This window comes from Gadus macrocephalus, chromosome 6 (genome assembly GCF_031168955.1).
Source record: "Gadus macrocephalus chromosome 6, ASM3116895v1".
Classification (NCBI taxonomy): domain Eukaryota; kingdom Metazoa; phylum Chordata; class Actinopteri; order Gadiformes; family Gadidae; genus Gadus; species Gadus macrocephalus.
Window position 1 is genome coordinate 5744880 of NC_082387.1, and position 17114 is coordinate 5761993.

A 17114-nucleotide genomic window follows, 5' to 3' on the forward strand; every position below is an offset into this window, starting at 1 on the left:
GGCCTCTGCGTTTGTTTTGTCTGTTTTCATGGAGTCCGCGTTGCCCGTGGTTCCCGGGCCATTCATTAATTCGTTAACGGGGCATGGCGGGAGTCGCGGGAGACGCGGGAGTGGTCGCGGTGCCCAAGGTCACGGTGCCCGGGCCGCAGTCTGCCGCGGCACGACGGGAGACGTGGCGGCCGGGAGTCGCGGGAGTGCCCGCACCGCTGTCACGGTGAATGAATGTTCAATCCAACCATTTCTTCTTCAACTCTTCTTTCTGGGCCTCTCTCTCTCTCTCTCTCTCTCTCTCTCTCTCTCTCTCTCTCTCTCTCTCTCTCTCTCTCTCTCCTCTCTCTCTCTCTCTCTCTCTCTCTCTCTCTCTCTCTCTCTCTGGAAGTTTAATTGCATGTCATGAATTAATATTTTTATATTTTTTGCACCAAAACCGACTCAGAGGGCATTCATTGCTATTAGTGACCAACGCAAAATCAATGAAAAACGATCCACTGACAACTTTAAGCAATATAACACGAGTGTAAGTGGGGTTGTTCGTTTATTTTTATTCTTTTATTGGGGGGGGGGATTAGGGTAAAGTCAGGGGGGCGTTTGCTCAAAAAAGGTTGAGAACCACTGATTTAGTTGGATTTATAACCGCTTCCCCCATTGAACATGATCTTATGAGGCTGCACTGCCACCTGATGGTACATGGAGGTATTACAGAGGGCTGGATGTTGCATACTTCCTCTTTAACGTCCTTCTGCTCTGACAGACATATTTGTCTCGTGTCTTATATTCTACTGTAGTCATTATAATTACCACACAACCAATAGTTCCTCAAAAAGTACAAATACTGAAATAGTCAACAAAGTACTTTTCTTTAAGAGACAACTGGTGTTGACTCAGAACTGGGAACCAGGGCAGCTTGACCTCATCTGTAAAAGCAGCACAGCTGTGCAGGTCACCAGGCGATTGGAGTCAAAAGTAACACAGTACAGCAGAAGTAATCTCATCAGTTGTCAATCGTCTCATAATACAAACAATTGGTGTCTGATTTGCTTTTCTAGAAAAGTCTACAGAAGGACAAACTTTTCAGAAGTAGAACTTATTAAAACAGACCTGATTAAACATGTTGAGTGTGACAAAGAGCAAAGACAAGTTCTTATTCACATGTCTTGACTGGTTGACTGGTGGATTGTATGGAAAGGCAAGTCTTATTTGTTTCCTATTTCCCAGCTTCAGTGGTTCAAAATGGTTTACAAATTGGGAAGTGACTGTTTTCCATGGTTACTAGATTATTGGGAAGTGACTGTTTTCCATGGTTACCAAGATTATTAGGACCATATAAGGGCACGTGTCACATAGTGATGATGTCATCAGGCCAACTGACTGCAGTGCAGGTTTCATTAGTAGGAATGTAGGGGTTGAAGAGGGTTTGTGATTCTGTTAGTGTGTGTGACCGTGACAGAGAAGCAAGAAGATCGTTTTGTAATGCTGGGGTTGGATGCAGGCAATGTGAGGAGTACACAGGGAGATCCTTAAGAAAGGGTGGCATCTCATTGACAAATATTATGCCTGGAGTAGAATTAGAGCTCTACAGGAAGTTAGCAGAGCTGTAGTAAAGTTTCAGCTTGAGGGGAAAGGAAGGCAACAGAGAAGACAGCTTACACAAGATGATAGCCACTGGCAGCTGCTGAGGAAAAGGTGCCAGCTGGCAGAAACCTTGACTGAAAGATAGAGAGATAGAAAGCAAAGGATACGAAAGAGACAAGAGTAAATAACCAGGTGGAGGAGGATTGCTTGATCCAATGCTAAACTCATTACTGTACCACCAGGAGCCTTTCTGTGTCAGCACTATGGGAAAGTCAGGTAAGTGTCAATTGCAACTTTAAATCAACTTCATAAACTTTTCCTTAAGACAGAACTTTGCCCTGTCGCCTGTCCCTCTAGATTCTCAGAAAACAAAAGTAAAAGTTATGGTGGACTTTTTTATATTTTTATGTTTAATAGTTTGGCCAAGTAATCCGTGAATACACTTTGCTTTCAGTGATTCCTAGTCCTCAACGTCACATTTGCATGCAGTTTAAAAAACAAACTGCCGCTCAACTGTATTGCCAATGGCTTGACTGTGTGTCTCAGTGAATGGTCCCATTATGCCCAGTGCTACAGATGACCAACAGCCCAGTGAGTGATAGGCACTGGGGGAACTGGTTGTAAATGACATGCTTTGTCATTAAGTTGCAACCATATCAACACAGTGTGTGTGTGTGTGTGTGTTTGTTTGTGTGTGTTTGGGAGGCTTATCCAGGGTGACCAGATCTCAACAAACCAAATGTGTGGTAAAGTGTACGATTGTTTTGGACACATTACCGATACTGAGATGTCAGTTTCGCTGAAATTTTTATCTGCCTTTCTAATTTAAAAAGAAACATAAGTTCGCTTCATGTCGTACCCCCCCATGGGACACTGAAAGACCCCTCTAATAATCACCTTGCACCGCCTCCACCCAGGTATAAGTTGTTCATCTGCATCGCTGAGACTCTGTTGTGACTTGCGCTCTTTTCGTGTTTGGTGTAGCATCGCAGGTCGCAAAGAAGGGGACTTGACCCACATGTGCACAGTTTTATTCAAACACAGACCGAAGATAATAGCATGTTCGGACTTCTTCACAGCGCAGATAATAGCCTCGTTTTAGAAAGGCGTTGGTCCTGAGATGGTTAGACTTTTGAAACCAAGAGCCAAACAAAATGTGAGACATTGTCTCGACATGTGATAAAGGAATAAAGGGATGAAGCTGCTGTGTAGTCCAGCGTAGAGTGGGAAACCAGGCAGATGATTAAAGGGGACATATTATGAAAACAACACTTTTCCTGGGATTTGGTGTATTGTTTTGGGTCTCTGGTGCTCCCACACGCATACATACTTTGACAAAAGTCTGTACATGATTTTTGAGTGAGATATGTATTTCTTAAAGCACCCCGCCTACAGTTACCAAACGAGCGAGTCAGTTTCGGCGCCCCCTCCTACGTAGGAAGGGGGCACATTTGAATATTACCTCCCACTTCCCCACCCCCCTCCAATCAGAGAATTGCTACGATTTTCTGGACCAGCGGACGAGCGCTGGGCGGAGATGTTCGCGCATTTCAGAAGCAGGGATATGCCACCGGCGGGGGTAGCTCGGCGGCAGTACGGCAGCACTGGCGGGCGGAGCTCGGCGGCAGCCAGGCAGCTCAGCTCCGGGAGTACAATCCCTTTCTCCGCCGTAGAGATGTGCTGTTTTCCAATATCCATACTTCCATGAGTACACTTAAACGTAGTACACTATCCGCACTCACTAAGTGCGCTGATTTTCAGATGTCAGTGTTATTCCTAATCGAATACTCCGTGGTGCACTTACCAGAAATTACGATTGCGACTGCCGCCGCGGCTCCTCCCCCGCAATAAACATCCCGCTTGAACGGTGAACTCTTTACGCCTAGCAGCTATAAAAAGCTATAAAAGCTATAAAAACTACAAAATGACGATTAATGCAGACTATGTGGAAAATTAGCCGACGTTTGCTCAGCCTGGCTCCGCCCTCTTCCGCTACGTAGCTAAGATGGCTGCCGTTGAGTATGAAAAGTGTACATCAAGCCACACTTTGTACATCAATCCACAAGTGTACATCAATCCACACGATCTTAATCGGAACGCTCTATCTATTCAAACTAAGTAAAGCAATTACGGATAGTATGGATATTGGAAGAGATTGTACTCCCGGAACTGAGCTGCAGGACTGCCGCCGAGCTCGGCAGCATATCCCTGTTTCTGCCACCGACAGCTCCAGTCCGGCAGCTCCGGACTGCCGCCAAAGGCTCCAGCCCGGCGGCAGCTCCGGAGGCAGCTCCGGCGGCAGCTCCGGCGGCAGCTCCGGCGGCAGCTCCGGCGGCAGCTCCGGCGAGGGGAACTCGGCGGCAGTCCGGCAGCTCAGCTCCGGGAGTACAATCGCTTTCTCCTCCATGTCACGGTTCAATATGGACTTCAGAGAGTCAAGTCCAAAGTTCCTTTCCCCAAATTCTCAACCATAACCCCCACTACGAGTCTATACTTGTTGTGGAAGTCAGAGAAGTCAGACGCAGTCTTTATGATTCATAATATCATCCGAGGCGTCCAATCTGTTCGCCACTCTCCCTCACTCACAACATTCAAGTCCCGCCTCAAAACATACCTCTTCACCCAAGCCTATGATCTTCCCTATCCCTAGCCACCATTACCCAACTGCCTACACTTCTACCCCCTGGTACATCTCAATAACTCTGTTTTTTCTGCCTGTGCTGTGTATGCTTGTGTTGTCCCCCCTGTCTGTAATACCCCCCCCCCCCCTTCTTTGCCTGTAAATGTAAATGTGTCCTGCTTGTACTGTCCCCCTGTCTGTAATACCCCCCCCCCCTCTATGACTTTGTAATTTGCGACTTTGGGTATCTGAAAAGCGCACTATAAAATGTAGATATTATTATTATTATTATTATAGCTTTTGATGCCGTGATATAAGATATAATATTATATAAATACCTATAGATTATATAATAATATTATTATTATGATTATTATATGATATAGATATACAGCTCCAGGGCCCCATTTCCCGAAGGCATCGTTAACCTAAGTGGTTTGTGAAGTGCAGTTTTCGTCAGTTTTCGCACCGTTTCCCAAAAGCATGGACAGCAGCAGGACTCCACGGGTACTCGTAGGGTGCTAGCCGTTTTTACACTGCCAAATATGCTGTCGTATGCACGTTTTTTTCGCGGCACGGTCCGCTCGTTTACACTGCCCGAGGTAAGTTGCGTGCTTGAGCTACCACCCCAATTTACCCTCCCGGAACCTACACACATTTGCAGTTTATTAGATTTCATTCTGAAGTAAATGCGACGGCTCTGCGGTTCCGGGGGGGGGGGGGGGGGGGCTCCTCTACAGAGACAACGCAGCAATATCATCATGAACATATATATTTATTATTAAAAAAATTCACAGCACAATGCGGCAGCATAATGATTACTACTGATTTTTCTTTATACTTTCTTCTGTTTTGGGCATTTCCTCCCAGTGCAAATATGTTTACATTTGTTACAGAAAGCAGTTTTCTGAAATGGGATAAATTAATAGTTTTTAAACCTATGTTGTGAGTAATAGAGAAGAAAATACTTAAAATATTGTTGCAAGTGGCCTGTATGCATCGCCCTTCACATGGTATTGCAAAGCTGTACATGCCTTAAAGATATTGATGTGGATGGTTCCAACATTCTCATATATTCGCGTTTTTTACATTTCTCACAGTGCAAATATGTTTTGGAATGAGTTTCTAAAAATTGTGTTTTAAGATGAGACATGTAATTATAATTTGTAAGCCCATTTTGCTAATATAACAACCTCCTGGATAAGGGTTGGACTCTATTCTTCTCCGGAGTTGCCAAGGGCGTGAGGCGCCGGGCGGGTGTGGGGATACTCATAAATCCCCGGCTGAGCGCCGCGGTGTTGGAGTTTACCCCGGTAGACGAGAGGGTCACCTCCCTGCGCCTAAGGGTTGTAGGGGGGAAAACTCTGACTGTTGTTTGTGCGTATGCACCAAACAGCAGCTCAGAGTACTCGGCCTTCTTGGGGACCCTGAATGGAGTCCTGTATGGGGCTCCAGTAGGGGACTCCGTAGTTCTGCTGGGTGACTTCAACGCCCACGTGGGCAACGATGGAGACACCTGGAGAGGCGTGGTGGGGAGGAACGGCCTCCCTGATCTAAACCCGAGCGGTCGTTTGTTATTGGACTTCTGTGCTAGTCATGGATTATCCATAACAAACACCATGTTCGAACATAAGGGTGCTCATAAGTGTACCTGGTACCAGAGTACCCTAGGCCGAAGATCAATGATCGATTTTGTGATCGTGTCATCTGATCTGAGGCCGCATGTTTTTGACACTCGGGTAAAGAGAGGGGCGGAACTGTCAACCGACCACCATCTGGTTGTGAGTTGGATCAGGGAATGGGGGAAATTTCCGGATAGACCTGGTAAGCCCAAACGCGTAGTGCGGGTGAACTGGGAACGTCTGGAGGAGGCCCCCGTCCTAGGTATCTTCAACTCAGTTTTTCTAGCATTCCTGTGGAGGTTGGGGGCATTGAGCCGGAGTGGGCGGTGTTCAAAGCCTCCATTGCTGAAGCTGCGGTGGCTAGCTGTGGCCTCAGGGTCTTAGGCTCCTCAAGGGGCGGTAACCCTCGGACACCGTGGTGGACACCGGTGGTCAGGGAAGCCGTCCGATTGAAGAAGGAGGCCTTCCGGGATATGATATCCTGGAGGACTCCTGACTCGGTTGCAGGGTACCGACAGGCCCGAAGGGCTGCAGCTGCTGCCGTGTCGGAGGCTAAGCAGCGGGTGTGGGAGAAGTTCGGAGAGGCCATGGAGAAGGACTTTCGGTCGGCACCAAAGTGTTTCTGGAAGACTATCCGGCACCTCAGGAGGGGGAAACGGGGAACCGTCCAAGCTGTGTACAGTAAGGATGGGACTCTGTTGACCTCAACTGAGGAGGTCGTCGGACGTTGGAAGGAACACTTTGAGGAACTCCTGAATCCGAATAACACGCCCTCTATGTTGGAGGCAGAGCTCGAGGTTGATGGTGTTTCGTCGTCAATTTCCCTGGTGGAGGTCACTGAGGTAGTCAAACATCTCCGCAGTGGCAAAGCCCCAGGGATTGATGAGATCCAGCCAGAAATGCTAAAGGCTCTGGGTGTTGAGGGGCTGTCATGGTTGACACGCCTATTCAACATCGTGTGGGAGTCGGGTACAGTGCCAAAGGAGTGGCAAACCGGGGTGGTGGTTCCCCTGTTCAAAAAGGGGGACCAGAGAGTGTGTGCCAATTACCGGGGTATCACACTTCTCAGCCTCCCTGGTAAAGTCTACTCCAAGGTGCTGGAAAGGAGGGTTCGGCCGATCGTCGAACCTCAGATTGAAGAGGAACAATGCGGTTTTCGCCCCGGACGTGGAACTACGGACCAGCTCTTCACTCTCGCAAGGATCCTGGAGGGGGCCTGGGAGTATGCCCATCCGGTCTACATGTGTTTTATGGATCTGGAGAAGGCGTATGACCGGGTCCCCCGGGAGAAACTGTGGGAGGTGCTGCGGGAGTATGGGATAAGGGGGTCTATCCTCGGGGCCATCCAATCCCTGTACTCCCAAAGCGAGAGCTGTGTTCGCGTCCTCGGCAGCCAGTCAGTTTCGTTCTCGGTGGGTGCTGGGCTCCGCCAGGGCTGCGCCTTGTCACCAATCCTGTTTGTGATATACATGGACAGGATATCGAGGCGTAGTCGTGGTGGGGAGGGGTTGCAGTTCGGTGGTCTGAGGATCTCGTCACTGCTTTTTGCAGATGATGTGGTCCTCATGGGATCATCGGCCTGTGACCTTCAGCACTCACTGGATCGGCTGGCGGCCGAGTGTGAAGCGGCTGGGATGAGGATCAGCACCGCTAAATCTGAGGCCATGACTCTTAGCAGGAAACCGATGGATTGCTTACTCCGGGTAGGAAATGAGTCCTTAGCCCAAGTGAAGGAGTTCAAGTACCTCGGGGTCTGTTTCGCGAGTGAGGGTACTATGGAACGTGAGATTGGCCGGAGAATCGGAGCAGCGGGGGCGGTATTGCGTTCGCTTTACCGCACCGTTGTAACGAAAAGAGAGCTGAGCCGCAAGGCAAAGCTCTCGATCTACCGGTCGATCTTCGTTCCTATCCTCACCTATGGTCATGAGGGCTGGGTGATGACCGAAAGGACGAGATCGCGGGTACAAGCGGCCGAGATGAGTTTTCTCAGAAGGGTGGTTGGCGTCTCCCTTAGGGATAGGGTGAGAAGCTCAGCCATCCGTGAGGAACTCGGATTAGAGCCGCTGCTCCTTTACTTAGAAAGGAGTCAGCTGAGGTGGTTCGGGCATCTGGTAAGGATGCCCACTGGGCGCCTTCCTTGGGAGGTGTTTCAGGCACGTCCAGTGGGGAGGAGACCTCGGGGAAGACCCAGGACTAGGTGGAGAGATTATATCTCAACACTGGCCTGGGAACGCCTCGGGATCCCCCCGTCAGAGTTGGTCAATGTGGCCCGGGAAAGGGAAGTCTGGGGCCCCCTGCTCGAGCTGCTCCCCCCGCGACCCGACCCCGGATAAGCGGACGAAAATGAGATGATGAGATGAGACAACCAAAAAAACAATTGAAATGTTGATGCATGATTGTGGACTATGTGAAAATAGTAAAATTCCAGGCCTTCTGGAAATGTTTTTGGTCGTTATGTCATAATTCAGCTTAATTTTTAATATATTGTTGCTTAAGGCACACTCATTAACGAGAAAATGTCAAACTGGCACTGCATGTTGAAAAGGTAGCTGACCCCTGCTCTATACTGTGCATCTTCGGTATTGCAACTTGTTAAATGTTTTATGAGATCAAAGGAAGGGAAGCCTGAGCATTTATTTGCAAATTGAAAGTCAAACACATTGAAGGCAGAAGACTAGTGTAGTCACATGTAATAGTTTGATTTCAGGAGCAGTTTCAAAGCAAAAGGAATTATGTTGACATGGCTATTTTTTATAAGTTTAAACAAAGAACAGTCCCTCCAGGATTTCGCAGGCCTTTTTTGAGTTTGTTGCGGCCTAGAATGCCTGATGTTGCGTGAGCTTTTCCAAAAAGTTGTGATGAGAGTTGTGGTGTTTTCTGGGTTTTTGTTGCGATTACAGTGCGAGAGGAAGTGAAAGTTGTGATTTTCCTGATGTTAAGTTATTACTGCAGTTTTCCCCCGAGCAATCTGTTAAATATTAGGTTATTACTGAAAAAAACATTAATTAAAAGAACCAAAACACTGAGCAATAGTGTGATGTTCACATAATAATGAGTGTCTGTTATCAAACATAGATGCTGGAAAAGAGCCATATAGGCAGTTGACATATGAGAGCTGGAAATAATACATTGTCTGGCCATATGCTATGTTTACTGTATATTATCCCACTGACTAAAATATGTATGGGACAGTATTTTTAGCGATCACTTAGCCTCCTTATGTGTAGGCCTATCCCTTTAAATAGGTACGCACCTGGGTTGTAGAGGAGGGTGAACGCAACAAACGGGGAGGTTTTGTTTATTCTCACGGGGGAGTTTGAATGGAGAAGTGGCGGCAAGCTAAGTTAGAATATCAATACGATTAGACAGCAAATGCCAGTTGTTATAGCGATCTTTTGTTTATATGTATGTTTATTTAATACATTCCACCAACTGCTTTCTCTGGACCGATCCACAAAGTGAGACATATATAGGTGCATAGACGGATTATGACATATCGGGCCCCTGGGCACGTGGACTCCGCAGCCCCCCCCCCTCCCCCCCCCCCCCCAACATAAACACACACACCCAGAATAAAACACACACTTATTGGCGATAATAAGTCATTGGCACAGTAAAGGCAACCTCACAATAATTATTACAAATAAATGCATCTTTATTTAACCAAAACAGGATAAAATAATTAGATATAATTTATGGAATTTTTGGCGCTTTGACGAATTTCGAATGCACCGCTTTCAACAACAAATAAAAAAGACTGAAAGCAACTCAATATGAACAGTTCCTTAAATTAATTGACGGTAATGCATTTCTTCTATGAAATGCATTTTTTCCGGGCTCTGTTCCGTGCAAAATCCTCCACGATGTCATCGAAGTCCAGCGCATTGGTTAGGTCACTCTCAATTGCCATTAGTGAAAGTGCCTTGAGGCGTTTTTGGGACATTTTCGTCCTCAGTTCATCTTTAATCCTGGACAGAAGAGAGAATGACCGCTCCCCTTGGCAATTACTGACGGGCAGAGTCAGAAAAAGCCGTAGCGCTACAAAAACATTCGGAAACATAGATTGCAGTCCACAATCGAGAATGATTCGTAGCAGTCCTTTTGGGGTTGCATCATCTCCAGGCTTGATAAATGATCTGAACTGAATAAATTCATTGCCCAAACTTTCATCTAGATCAGATGGGTAAGCAGATTCCAAAACTTTGGCCTTCTCGATTACTGAGACATTGGACTCAGATTTTGCACAGAAAATCACACTGAACAAACTGCACAGATGCTCGTAGGCCTGCAGACGGTGTCCGAGGCTCTGAGTGAGTGTGTCGATGGCAACATTGAAGGTCTCCACCTGAAAGACTCGTCTTCCGTCAAGCTGTATATCTTCCCCAGTGCCACTCTCGTCAGCAAATGTCTTACGTTTCTTTCTGCGATGGCTGTCATGTCTATAGGTGTGGCTGACACCAGGTACAGCGAGAGCTGTAGTCTCAAAGCTGTCGAAAAGTTCCCGCTGATCATTCACAAATGCACGCAGTGATTTGAGCGCCTGAACTGCAGTATCAAGGGCTACGTCACTATTCTGCAAAATAACGCTTGTTGCTTGGAACCTGGATAATATCGTATCCCAAAACTTGGCCATAAACGTCATTTCCAACGTCTCCATTTGCGCACAAAGCGCAGCCGCTTCAGAGCGTGTGTCTCTTTTTTCCGTCTCATCCATGGACACTGTAGAAAGCCTGTCATGTATCGGCTGGTAATTTTGCCACAGTGCTTTGGTGGAATCAGCACGGCAGCTCCAGCGTGTAGATGACAGAGACTTGAGGGTTAGATCAATGCGTGTATTATTGTTATTGGAGAGACCAAATACTCTCCTCCAGCGATGCGGGGAAGCAGCGCTGAATGTATAGAGGGACTGCAACAGATCAAAATATTTTCAGACTAAATTGCTGCAAGCCTCTATACTGTTGACTCCAACCAGATTTAATGAATGGGCGGCACATGGGACATAGTGGATGGATGGATTCCTCTTCTTAAGGTGCGCCTGCAAGCCGTTATATTTCCCAGACATGTTACTGGCATTATCGTATGACTGTCCGCGGCAGTTGTCCAAGTCCAGTCCAAGATCGTGAACCATTGAGATCACACACTCTGCTAGGCTTTCCCCGGTATGGCTAGTAATGGGCTCAAATCCGAGAAAGCGTTCCACAACTTGGCCCGTTTTGCTCACAAACCTAAAAATAAATGTGAGCTGGTCTACATGGGACAAATCAGGGGTTGAGTCGACTATAACAGAGAAATACTTTGCCTCCTTTAATTCTTTTGTAATTGCTTGTTTGGTTTTTTCTCCCATGAGTTCGATAAATTCTTCACAAATTGTAGATGATAAATATGACACACTGCCCCTCCCCCTCCCCCCAAACTTTCTTATATGCTCTGCCAAGAACGGGTCAAATTGTGATAGCAATTCTAATATACCTAAATAGTTACCGTTGTGTGGGGAACCTAATAATTCGTCTTGTCCCCTAAATGCAAGCCCCCTCTCCCCCAAGAACTTGATGACGGAAACGACTCTCTTTAGGACTTCTCTCCAATACTGCTTCTCCTTCGATCTGCTTCATATGACCGGCATCTACGGTAGCACCTGTGGCTCCTCTGCGGTGCAGGGCAAGCATGCAGGCAAGATGTTCTTGGCTTCTCTCATGTTCACCAATTCGCTCTGGGTGTTTCCAGTCGCAGTAGCCAGTAACGAATGCGTGGGATTTTGTGGAAAAAAGCTTACAGGCAAAGCAGTAAATATTGCCTGTCGACTGGGAATATGTGATCCACTCTCTATCAACCATTTGGCCATTTGGTAATGTGCATTTTAACTGGTCGTTCGTTAAGCCTCGAGTCCTTCCACCAATCCCACCATCCCTTGCAGAGGCGGGATAATGCGCTCTCCGGTTGTGAAACACTTGAACTCCTCTGTCAATCAAAACTGCTTTGGCACACTCACTTTGGTTCCCCCACAAAGCTGGGTCTGTGACAGATTCAGCCCATACATCCTCATCAACAACATATGTAGGGGGCTGTAGAATTTCCTGTTCCTGCTCTGCCTCTGAAGCTTCATCTTCCTCCAACACTAACTCCGGTACTGGTGGTGGTAGCGGCACGTTAATATTTTTTGCTAGCTCGTTGCTCTTCATCTCCCGTAGCAACAGGCTCCTGAGCTTCTACAGTAGATGTAGATTGTATGTTGTTTTTAAAAAATTGGGAAATTCGAGGTACATTTTGCAAGGCAGCAGTTTCTCTTGTTTCTTTTTCTTTTTTTAATTTTCGCTTCAACGCTCCACTCAGAGTTCGCCGTTGCTCCATGTTAAAATGTCACTGACTTGTTCGTGACCGGTCTCAAATTCACAAACTGAAATAGTGCCCCCTAGTGATCTTTTTATTAATTTATTTACTCAGTAGTAATAGGCCTGCTATTGCTGTTTTCGCTTGAATTTTTGTATTTCTCTACTGATTGCTTCGACAATGCAACATTACAAGTTACTAACAGTGGGGCCCTGGGCTGGGCCCCGCTGTTAGCAACTTGTGGGGCCCTGGGCCCCACTGTTAGTAACTTGTGGGGCCCTGGACCCCACTGTTAGTAACTTGTGGGGCCCTGGACCCCACTGTTAGTAACTTGTGGGGCCCTGGGCCCCACTGTTAGTAACTTGGGGGGCCCTGGGCCCCGCTGTTAGTAACTTGTTGGGCCCTGGGCCCCACTGTTAGTAACTTGTGGGGCCCTGGGCCCCACTGTTAGTAACTTGTGGGGCCCTGGGCCCCACTGTTAGAAACTCGTGGGGCCCTGGACCCCACTGTTAGTAGCTTGTGGGGCCCTGGACCCCACTGTTAGTAACTTGTGGGGCCCTGGGCCCCACTGTTAGAAACTCGTGGGGCCCTGGACCCCACTGTTAGTAGCTTGTGGGGCCCTGGACCCCACTGTTAGTAACTTGTGGGGCGGCTCAGGGGGGCCCAAGGGCCCCCCTGAGCCCTTGGGCCCCTGGGCATGTGCCCGGTGTGCCCGTGCAGTAATCCACCCATGTATAGGAGTACCAGAATTCGGAAGGATTTACTCAGCTCGGGATCTGGTGAGCGAAGCGGTAATTTTGTTCCTGGTTTTTACTGCGCAATGAATTGCTGTTTTTGATTTGGAGACGGACTGTTTACTTCTTTGGATTACGATCAGAGACTGTTTTGTTGGATACATTGTAAAGACAATCGCGGAAACAGGCCGACACTGCGGCCTTGCGAGACTCAAAAGTGGTTCACTTTGGACTTGATCACGGATCATTATTGTTTTGTTCATTTGTTGTATAAATAACCACACACGCATGACATCGAACACAGACAATATATGTATTATATGATTGCGGTGTATGTGTTTCTGTTGTGTCTCTTTAGCCTATTGGCGTTAATAACAACAGAATGTGACGAGTTTCTGTTTTAATTAATGGAATTTGTTATAATAGTCCTATGAATAATTGATTCTTGATTCTTTCCGCGCTGGCAATTGACTTGGATGCCACGGCCTGTGTCATAGTGATCTGCCTCGTCGTCTGACGTCCTGCCTGCAGTTCTGCAGTTCTGTAGTTATGTTTCGTGGTGGCAAAATGCTTATCAATGGAAGATTTCCGCTTATGTTCAACCACAATGTTGCATGCAGTGCAAAATATTTTCCCCCTGCTTTCATGTAGAATACCAGGATACTGCTTTTCGCGATCTTTCACAGTTATTTTGGTCGGCAAGTGGAAACGCGCACATCCTGCATGAATGCTTGAATCGCTTGAACGTAAACACGGAAGTAAGGCGGAAAGGTAGTTTGTCAACGTCAGTTGAAGACGACGCCACTGATTGGTCAAATTTGTGGGAAAGTTGCGGTGATTGGGTAAAATTGCGACACCGCCCTGAATTTGCGGCGTTTGGTTAATGTTGCGTTGAAGTTGCAAATCGCGACATCGCGAAAACCTGGAGGGTCTGAAAGAGTACATCGTATAGACACCTTTTATTACTGTTTCCCTCAAAGTTGACTATCTATGATTCTATGGTATCAGGTTGTCCAATAATTTAAAGGAGACATATTATGGCATTTTCACAACAAGTAAACATAATATTTTAGTTCCAGAAAACATGTTTTTGAAGCTGTTTGCTGGAAATAGCTTTTTCCAGCAAACAGCTTCAAAAACATGTTGTCCATTATTGGACAAACTGATATTCCAAGTCTAACCTCCAGTCCTGCGAGGGTACGGAGGCAGCTACTTTCCCTAGGGGGAGGCTTGACGGGTTTAGCTCCCCCATCGTAGACCCTGTTAGTTCCATGGCTGCCTCTGCTAACCAACCAGGTGACCTAGTTCCGGCTCTGACTACTGCACTTACTGCTGCCTTGGTTACTCTCCAAAAACCAACCCCAGTCCCCGTCCCCAGGGGTGGCCGCATAAAATTGGGATGTTATGACGGCCTCACATCTTGGGAAACCTACTGCGCCCAGTTTGAGCTGCTAGCGACAGCCAATGAATGGTCCCCGGCTGAAAGGGCTGTTCAATTAGTCAGCATTGGAAGGGGAGGCAAGAAGAGTACTGTTGGATGCGACCACAGCCGACCTAGGAAATCCACAAGCTATATTTATAGCCTTAAAGAGGCGTTTTGGAAGCAGTTGTGATGCGACAGAGGTTCAACGAACGGGTGCGGGAACCCAGAGAAAAATTAGGGGTATTTGCGGCTTAGCTGCGTTACCTTGCACAGAGGGGATTTCCTGATTTTGATGATGCAACACGCTTGGTGTTAACTAGGGAACTAAGGCCTCTTACCCCTCCCATTGCACCAGCAAATCAGACTCGCTGACACACAGACCTTGGAGGCAGCACTAGATAAAGCATTGGCAGTGGAAGACATACTCACAGAAGGCTTGGAGTACCAACCCAGGCAGGTCTCGGTAAGGCCTAGGACCCAAGCCGTTCAGCCTCCTGGACCTACCTGGTACCCAACAGGCTACGAACGCAAAGCGATGTCGCCGGACGACCGACAGAGCCAAGTCTGCTGGAAATGCCACCAAAGAGGTCACACATGGCGCCTTTGTACAGTGCCTGATTCTGCCCTGCAAGAGCCGGGAAATGCTCAGGGTTCGGTGTAAAGGGGAGCGACCCGAGCAACCCTTTGCTCCCCAAACACACGACCCGTTGCAAAAGCGCTTCACCACCCTGTCACCCATGCTCTTCTTCCCCATAACGCACTCACCGCCGACTGCTGTAGAATGCCTGTGTTGGTTAATGGCCAATGGACCAAAGCCCTACTGAATACAGGCTCAACTGCGTCGCTCCTGCACCCAGACCTGCTGCACATGCCTGCTGGAACCCAAACACAAGCAACAGATGTTCAACTCACCACAGTAACCGGAGGGAAGGCTCCCATGCTTGGGAGGTGGGAGGCTCTGATTGAAATAGAGACCTACTCAGCCTGCCAACCAGTCTGGGTCGCTGAAATAAAAGAGGACTGTTTACTGGGAATGGACTTTCTGTGTGCGGCAGGAATTTCACTAGACTTCGGGGCACGTACCTTAACGCTCAAAGACAGGACGTCCATCCCCTTCCTGAATGATCCCCACACTTCTGAAATGGTCAACAAGGTTGGTGAGAATGGAGATGCGGAGGGGGACCCACCATGTCCTCCTCAATGGGAGGCCCCTTTTACAGAAAGCCCTTTTCCTCTGTCTGACGACCTCATCCCCAGAACCAGGTGAATGTGCCCAGTGTGTCAACCCAGCCCGAGGAATGTCTCGGTCAGGCAGGAATTACCACACGTCACGGCTGGTTGAAAGCCCGGAAGGGCATTTATTCATAGTAAATCAGAAAACCGCGCTAATGAGGATCCAACGCGGGGAAAACGATAAATCATACTGTGGCTCCTTGAGCCATGACATATGGGGTCAATGTTCTGGCCTCTCCGGAAGAGGGAAGTCGATCCCGTCTGGGGCTCCGATCTACGGCGAACGGTGCTTGTCCAGCGTGCGTCCTCCTTTGGATGCGCCGGGAACGGCTCAGTTAAATCCTGTCGTCCTCTCGTCCGTACAGGGTTCTGGGGGTTCTCTGGTCCTCCCTTGTCTCCAACCCTGTTTATGGACAGGAGATGCAGCCTTTTAAAGGGTACCTCTTCCTCCTCGTTCCCCGCAGGTGTTCTCTATCTGGCCGATTAGGGTGACGTAATGGACGCCTCTGGCTCTGTCTGCTGGATATCGGCGGTACACGCCCTCCACAACCACTCCCTGGGCCGCCCAACCAGAGGGGTTGGGGACGGGTTGCCACACCAGTCACACCCCCATGCTGTCATACGGATTGCACGTGTAGTCCCCATCTCTGGGCAAGAGTCACCAGCCGGTAAAACTGTCTGAGGCATCTGGGAGAACTGTCGGGAAGGCCTAAACTCTGAGCAACAGGATAGGTTATGGAGCCTCCTGTATGAGTATCGACACAGTTTTGCCACTGGCCCCAACGACGTTGGCCAAACACATTTGGTCCAACACTTTATTAAAACAGGGGATTCCCAGCTAATCCGCCAGCGGCCTAGACGATTGCCCAAAGCCCGCCAAGCTGCTGTTGATCTGGGGCCGTATTCACAAAGCATTTTATCTTACCGCTAGGAGTGCTCCTAACTCGCGCTAAAACATTTTACGTAGGAGTTTTTTCTTAAAAGTTATTCACAAAGCCGCTGAGACCTACTCTTAAAAAGGATAAATCACAAAGAGTGAACTAAGAGTGACGCGCCGTTGCTATGGATTACGTCAATTCTCGTGCACGAGTTTAGAAGCGGTCAGTTCGGTGATTGGTTGTTCAGACGAGCCCACTGAATCACCGAAAAACAAGGAAATAGCCTAGGCTAGAAATGAATTCCTATTAAGTAGTTATAGTGCAGTTAGCAGAATACACGCATGATGACAATTTTGTGCAGACCACGATAATGACGTTGTAGCCTGCACGTTCAAGAGAGAGAGAAAGCAAACAATAAAAATACGTAAAATCTAAAAGAAAAGAAATGTTACGAACTACCCAAGTGTTGACTGATTTGTGCCAAGGTGTTTACCTAAAATGTGTTTTCAAAGTGATCCCTAAATGCCTGTCCACTCGGTTCCACACGGCCAAATTCCTTGTAATGTTGATCGCCATCATCATCATCATCATCATCATCATCATCGTCTGGCTGTGGAATGTTCCTCCACTTGCAGAGGTTGTGTAGAATGGCACATACAGTGATTACTGTGCTTGCCCTCTCTGGGGTGAGGCGTATTTCGCCGT

General features: G+C 47.9%; 2 protein-coding genes across 2 annotated transcripts in view; one reads left to right on the forward strand and one right to left on the reverse strand.

The window, feature by feature from the left end:
* Positions 1-17114, reverse strand: part of LOC132458747 (serum amyloid P-component-like) — a 197667-nt gene that overhangs the window by 57831 nt on the left and 122722 nt on the right. The window lies entirely within an intron of this gene.
* The window catches only part of LOC132458753 (uncharacterized), a 54101-nt gene continuing 38334 nt past the window's right edge, over positions 1348-17114 (forward strand). Inside the window, exon 1 of the mRNA XM_060053044.1 lies at positions 1348-1848. The gene's annotated coding sequence lies outside the window, so the exon portion shown is untranslated. The remainder of the gene's footprint in view (positions 1849-17114) is intronic.